Source organism: Rhagoletis pomonella, unplaced genomic scaffold, assembly GCF_013731165.1.
Source record: "Rhagoletis pomonella isolate Grant_MI unplaced genomic scaffold, Rhpom_1.0 Rhpom_scaffold_00007, whole genome shotgun sequence".
Classification (NCBI taxonomy): Eukaryota; Metazoa; Arthropoda; class Insecta; order Diptera; family Tephritidae; genus Rhagoletis; species Rhagoletis pomonella.
In genome coordinates this window covers 27,831,823-27,839,687 of record NW_023458561.1, presented here as the reverse complement: position 1 = coordinate 27,839,687, position 7,865 = coordinate 27,831,823, and positions in this window count along the sequence as shown.

Below are 7,865 nucleotides of genomic sequence, written 5' to 3'. Positions count from 1 at the left end.
TTGTTATAAGTGGAAATAATAGTGGCAGCTACAAAAAGCTAACACGAAATTAGTTGACAAGTAATGCAGGAGTAATGAAGGGGTTTGTTTTCTTTAAACGCGTTTCTATTTAAATATCCTGTACTGCAAACATCGGCGTAGCCAGAATGAAATTTAGGGGGGGAGGGGTGCTCGACCCTATTAAGCTGGCATTTCAAGGTATGTACTATTTTATATATATATAAAGAAAATTTGAAAGTTAGTTTTATTAAAATGCCGGATTTGTAATGAATTTACCATTCTCGGTTTTTGTGATTTATTTAGCGAGTGGTGTAAAGCTTAGCTACATACATTTTTTAGCCAATTTAGCCGGTCGGCCCAAAAAGTTTTGGCAACACTGTGTAGGAGTGAGGAGTGAGTGAGGATCAGTGTTGCCATTTTAAGAGTTTTCCGGCTATATTTAGCCGGTTGCAATAGCAAATAGCCGGAGAAATTTCGGTTTAGCCGGAAGCAGATTTGTTAGCCGTTTAAAAAAATAAATAGCCGTTTTTAACCGATTTTGCGATTTACCGTGTTTTCGTAAAATTAAAATACATATATATGTTTCCATTTTTGACTAAGCGATCCAAAATCTATTAGAAATGGCTACTAGCCTTATCGCGAAGAAAATTTTCATGTCTGTCGGGGTTATATAAAATTGGGCCGATTTCGCTCACTTTTTTTTAAACGAATATATTTTTTCTAAAGAAGACTTTATCGGGGATTTTCTTCATAAAATCTTTGTTATGAATGACTAAATTTAAGTGTGAAATTTTCTTCGCAAACTTAGAAAATAACAAATTGTTTCACTGTTTGCCTAACACGCGTTTGTGTTTGGATATAGTTCAAGAGTAAGTGTTACAGGCATTGTCTTCCGAGATAGCGCATATTCAATTCTGCCTTAATTACGAAACATCATTGTTGCCCACGCTTAAAGTTTTAAGGTAAGGGAAAAATTGATATTTTCAAGCACTATGTACACATATGGATTTTTTTAAACTAACTGTTTTTGCTGAGAACTGATTTAAATTCCAAAAACCGAAGGCCAACACTGAAATGCGTAAAAATGAAAATAAAAGATCACAAATTTCTGTGTAATGCAAAACTCTCTGGGAAGACAATAGGTTTTTTCATCGAAAAACTAGCGAAAATTATCACTCAAAATATCAGATAGTAAGAAACAATGCTCCCGAATTCTCTCTTGAGTAGAGATACTTGAAAATTTCTGCACGACCATAAATTTGCAGGAAGTTGCAAGTTTCCCTGCTAGCTAGTGTCCACGGTTCCATTTCTAGAAATTTGTATAGAATTTTTAAAATTCTTTCAGAGGGGCAAAAAACAAGGTCTACATCTATTTTTATTTTTAGTCCCACTTTCTTCAATATGCGTTTCAATTTCTTTGCCGTAGTAACTGTCGAATTTTCTATATCGACTCTGGCTGAGATTGCATTTCGAGTACGTTTCAAATCATTGGAATTACCTAACTTAATTAAGTAAACAAATATTTACTTAAATTTTTCATTTCGTCGACAAAAAATGCAACCATGTGCTACAATCATATGTTTTTCCTAATTGCGAATTCTTGCTGACAAAATTGTTTTCAGCTTGAATTTGCAACTTCTTTCCAAGAACAAGTCTTTCTACTTATGATTAATTTAAATAAAACACGTGAAATTTAATTGAAACAGTTTAGCCGTTTTTGGCCGGTTTTTTTGCCAATTTAGCCGGTTGGTTGAAAAAGTTGTGGCAACACTATTGAGGATACGGAACGGCAGACGATAGGATCACACAGAGGAAGAAAACTTATTTTAAAATAATTATATTCTATTTTTCGATTCCCCATTAATACCAGCGATGACACTAACCAAGATTATATTGCGCAACGAAAATTTTGTAAACACAGGAGAATACATATGCTGAGATTTTGCTGCCGGTGGATTTGGATCTCATGAATGCATATGCGCTATGAAATAAAAGTTATACTTGAAATTGAAAAAAGAATACAATTGAATGAAATTCGGATTTTTAACATATGTACGCATGTTTGTATGTAAATAGTATATACATGTAGCTATAACTTATGTGACAATTTTTTGCCACCCTGTGAACAAAGTAAATCTAATTGGCTTGTGTCATGGCTAGATAATTTATGAAAAACGTTTAATAAAGCACGGTTGCCATTTCATCAAAATTTTGTCTACCACAATATCCAAGCAAAAAGGCCCAAAATAAAATAAAATGTATTATTACGAATACGAATCCGAGGCCTGTCACTCTCAATCACGTCAGGTTTGGGATCATTTGAAGGTGAGAAGTTTAACATATCAACGGTAATTTTTAGCGATTTATAACTTGCGCTTGAATATTATATTATAACAACGTGTAAACTAACATTTGACACTAACTATACATATGCATGTACAGTGAACATTGTACACATGTATTCACAGCGAAAAAACGGACAGCTCTCGCCAATGCTAAACGAACGGATAGGCTTAGTTGCTTCAAATAAACAAACAGAAAGGGCCCTAAGGCTCAACCGAAGAAAAAAGTCCCAAATTTGGTACAACTGTACAAAAGTGGAAACCGTGGTCAACACTTCCATTTTCTCAGTAGTATTTAAGCCGGCGCACAGTGGCCCATTTGGCTGATCTAGAAATCTGATAAAGAAAATTTCGCAACGTGGGTAATTTTTATGTAATATTAACCCAAAAACGAAAAAAATAAAATATTTGTGTTTATAATTTTTAATTTATCTATTACGAAAACCCAAACTTATTAAAAAAAAAAAATATCAACAATTTATTGAACTTGAAGCAATGTTTGTTTTAATGAAAATTTTGTGGGTAAACAACATTAACTTACATTTTAGAGAAAGTAATAGCTGCTATTTTGGAAAATAAAAATTATTGAAATACTTGTGCGTTAAATCACATATTTGCTTTTTATATGTGCATATATAGCATATTACATTAAAAATAGGAATTTGAAAAATTAATTTATTAATTTTTGTCATTCAGTATGCAATAATCCGTTTTGTAAAGAAAGAGTTTGCTAATTTATAATTAAAAAAAAACCAAATCAGAGAAAAAGCAACCAAATTGAAGAAATAAAAGAAAAACCACCAAGTTCGGTTGGAAACAACCAACAGTGGCAACCGTGGTACTGAGTACAAACATAGCTGCATATACACATTGTACACCCCGTATCAAAATTATAAGCGCTCCTCATATATATTGCAAAGTTTTAAGAATTTATTTATAATTTTATAATGTTTTTTTTTTTTAATAAAGTTTATTCTTATACGAAAACCGTATAAATCCAAGTCTCAAACTTTGTGCAATATAAAAAAAAAAAATCAACAAACTTTCGAAAAATTGTCAGGGTTTTTAATTAGATTCATTGAATTTCATGCATTTTCTTCTATACAAAGTATGTTCGAAGATTTTTTTATATGTTAGAAAATAAGAAACACCTTCAGCAAAAAAAAATTCAGAAAATCAACGCTAAGTCCGAGCTAGGGCTCGCATACTCTATAAAGTTTGAAACTTGAATTTATACGACTTTTGTTAAAGAGTAAACTGTAGTTTTATAAAAATAACTACTTTCAAAGTCACAAACTTTAGCTCATCACTGCTGTGATTTCTATTGCGCCTCAAAGCTTGCCGCTGCAAAAAATATGCCGCTACATACACATTTTTAAATTTTTGTGTATTTTTCTAGCACTCAAAATCGAATTTTTGTGACACATTTCTCGGCGCATTAGAAATCACAACAGTGATGAGCTAAGTTTTGTGACTCTGTTAGAATAGAGGAGTAAAAGTAAATAACAAAAAAATTAGTCGTTAAACTTATTAATTTAAGGTGCGCTTATAATTTTGACACGTTTAGGTGCCTACAAAAATGTTCGATCTAATCAAAGGGTGAGTTATGTGAAATATATTTAGTAGTAGAAAAATTATTTGAATTCATTTTTTATGCGGTTTGTGTCCTAACTAAATCGAATATGTATTATAAATTAAAATTTGACTTCCTTCCTCCCTGTGTTTTTGGCATCTCCAAATCCGTATCCTCAGTCGTATATTAACTTTGGCTAGTTGAATGCTAGGAGTGCAATGGGGTATAGTCATTGCGCTGGGTATGCAGTTACAGTTGCATGGCTATACGCAATCCCGACTCTTGCGTCCTCGTTCGCGCACTCTGGGCAACGTGAGCAACCCATGTGCGAGATGCGGTAACCAATCCGAGTGGAGCCTTGGGTCACGGCAGAAAGAGAGGGAGCTTCGGTGGGGCCACTCTGACTTATTCGGTTTAAGGGCTCACTGAAGTCTGCAGCGTCTGTTCACCAGTAGGTGCGGCTGCAAGCGGGTGTCTGCTTGGAGCAAGCGGCTCGCTATATAAACGTGTATTTGGTTGCGAAACCACCCCCGTCCCAGCAATGGGTTGTGCGCTGGGCTTGGGACCCGCCACGTAAAAACCACTTCCAGTGAAGAAGCAAGGCAAAGCCTCGGATGAGACCCCCCCTTATGATGACGACCACGGCAAATGTTTAAAGGACTACGATTTGAGGGCATGCACCTGGAATGTCCGGACCCTTAATGGGGAAGGTGCCTCTGCCCGGCTGGTTGATGTCCTCGTAAGGACAAAAGCTGACATCACCGCCATCCAAGAAATGCGTTGGACGGGGCAAGGCAAAGAATGTCTGGGGCCTTGCGACGTCTACTACAGCTGCCATGTAAAGGAGCGCAAATTCGGAGTTGGATTTGTGGTGGGAGAGAGACTCCGTCGCCGAGTACTGTCGTTCGCCCCGGTGGACGAGCGTCTAGCCACAATCCGCATCAAAGCGAGATTCTTCAACATCTCGCTCATCTGCGCCCATGCCCCGACGGAAGAGAAGGATGAGGCATCCAAGGATCTCTTCTATGAGCGCTTGGAGCGCACGTACGAGCGCTGCCCCCGTCATGATATCAAAATCGTGCTAGGCGACTTCAATGCCAGGGTGGGCAAAGAAGGGATCTTTGGAACCACCGTCGGAAAATTCAGCCTCCACGACGAAACGTCCGACAACGGATTGAGGCTGATCGACTTCGCCGGGGCCCGAAACATGGTAGTATGCAGTACTAGGTTCAAGCATAAAAAGATCCATCAAGCTACCTGGCTGTCTCCGGATCGAAAAACGAGAAACCAAATCGATCATGTTGTGATAGACGGAAGGCACGCTTCCAGTGTTTTAGACGTACGCACACTCCGAGGCCCAAACATCGACTCGGACCACTATCTTGTTGCAGCCAAGATACGCACCCGCCTATGTGCAGCAAAAAATGTGCGCCCAAATATGCAAGGAAAGCTTAACGTCGAAAAGCTGCAATCACAACAGACAGCCAGCGCTTTCGCTACTCGACTCTCACACCTGCTCTCAGAGAGCACTCTTCAACAAACCGACATATGCGAGCAGTGGAACCACATTTCCCGCTCATTAAGTACCGCCGCCGAAGAAGTAGTCGGATTTCAGCGAGCCCGAAAGAACAACTGGTACGATGAGGAGTGTCAGGAAGCTGCAGAGAAAAAAGATGCCGCCTACAGGGCCACGCTGCGATCGGGCGCAACGCGCGCTATGTGGGACCGCTATAGGGATCTGAAGAGGGAAGCGAGACGTATTTGCCGCAACAAGAAGAGAGAGGCAGAAATACGTGAGTGCGAAGAGCTTGAAATGCTGGCCGACAGGAGGAATGCCCGAAAATTTTACCAGAGAGTTAGGCGACTTACGGAAGGTTTAAAGACCGGGGCGCACTCCTGTAAGAACAATAATGGCGACCTAGTAACTGATGTCCAGAGCGTACTTAAATTATGGAGGGAACACTTTTCCGCCCTACTAAATGGCAGCAGCACAGAAAGTTGTGGAGAAGAAGAACCCGAGCCCGCAGTCGATGATGACGGAGTCGACGTTCCACCGCCTGACTATGACGAGGTACGTATAGCAATAACGCGGCTGAAAAACAACAAAGCCGCTGGAGCTGACAGCCTGCCAGCTGAGCTATTCAAGTACGGCGGCGAGGAGTTGATAAGGTGCATGCATCAACTCTTGTGCAGAATATGGTCAGATGAACGCATGCCCGACGACTGGAATTTAAGTGTGCTCTGCCCAATCCACAAGAAAGGTGACCCCGCCATTCGCGCCAACTACCGCGGGATCAGCCTTCTAAGCATAGGTTACAAGGTCTTATCGAGCGTATTGTGCGAAAGACTGAAGCCCACCGTCAATGAACTGATTGGGCCTTATCAGTGTGGCTTTAGACCTGGCAAATCCACCATAGACCAGGTATTCACAATACGCCAAATCTTGGAAAAGACCCGCGAGAAAAGGATCGACACTCACTACCTATTTGTCGACTTTAAAGCCGCTTTTGACAGCACTAAAAGGAGTTGCCTATACGCCGCTATGTCTGAATTTGGCATCCCCTCAAAACTCATACGGCTGTGTAAAATGACGTTGAGCAATACCACCAGCTCCGTCAGAATTGGAAAAGACCTCTCCGAGCCGTTCGCCACAAAACGGGGTTTCAGACAGGGCGACTCCCTTTCATGTGACTTCTTTAATCTGATGTTGGAGAAGATAATAAGAGCTGCAGAACTGAACCGCTCAGGAACAATTTACTACAAGAGCGTGCAATTGCTGGCTTATGCCGATGACATCGACATCATCGGTAACAAAAACCGCGAAGTCTGTTCTGCCTTTTCCAAGTTGGATAGGGAAGCAAAGCGCATGGGTCTGGTGGTAAACGAGGACAAGACGAAGTATCTCCTGTCATCAAACAAACAGTCAGCACATTCGCGCCTTGGCACCCACGTCACTGTTGACAGTTACAATTTCGAGAAAGTAGAGAATTTCGTTTACTTGGGAACCAGCATTAACACCGATAATAATGTCAGCATTGAAATCCAACGTAGAATCACTCTTGCCAACAAGTGCTACTTTGGACTGAGTAGGCAATTCAGGAGTAAAGTCCTCTCTCGACGTACGAAAACCACGCTCTATAAGTCACTCATCATGCCCGTGCTGGTATATGGCGCAGAAGCATGGACAATGACAACATCCGATGAGGCGGCTCTTGGGGTGTTTGAGAGAAAGATTTTGCGGAAGATTTACGGTCCTTTACGCGTTGGCGACGGCGAGTACCGCAGACGATGGAACGATGAGCTGTATGAGCTTTACAACGACATAGACATAGTGCAGCGAATTAAAATACAGCGGCTCCGCTGGCTTGGCCATGTCGTTCGAATGGACACCGACGCTCCAGCTCTGAAAGTATTCAACTCGGAACCCGCTGGTGGTAGCAGAGGAAGAGGGAGGCCCCCACTGCGATGGAAAGATCAGGTGGAGAAGGACTTGGCTTCACTTGGCGTTTCCAATTGGCGTCAGTTGGCACAGAGGAGAAACGACTGGCGTGCTTTGCTGAACTCGGCCAAAATCGCTTAGGCGGTTACAGCGCCAAAAAAGAAGAAGAAGAAGTTGAATGCTGCTCGTATTTCTACGCTTCGGTTCTGATGAAAAGTTTTATTAAATTGTGTTTTAAATAAAGTATTTAAGTGCAAAATGTGTTTTGTTAAGTGTTTATAGTGTGTGTGTGTGTGTGTGCAATTTCGATAAATAGAATTAATTACTTGTGGTAAAGTGCAAGCATATTAAATATGCAAAAAGTTATTTTGCCGATGCGCCGCCAGCGTAGTTTGCCAATATAGCGGCGCATTGGCAAAGAAAAAGGCTCTCGCGCAGCATGATTGGTGGAAATTGAAAATGGAAAGTCAACTACTGAAAAGTGGCACATATCACTAATCATTGCTAAATA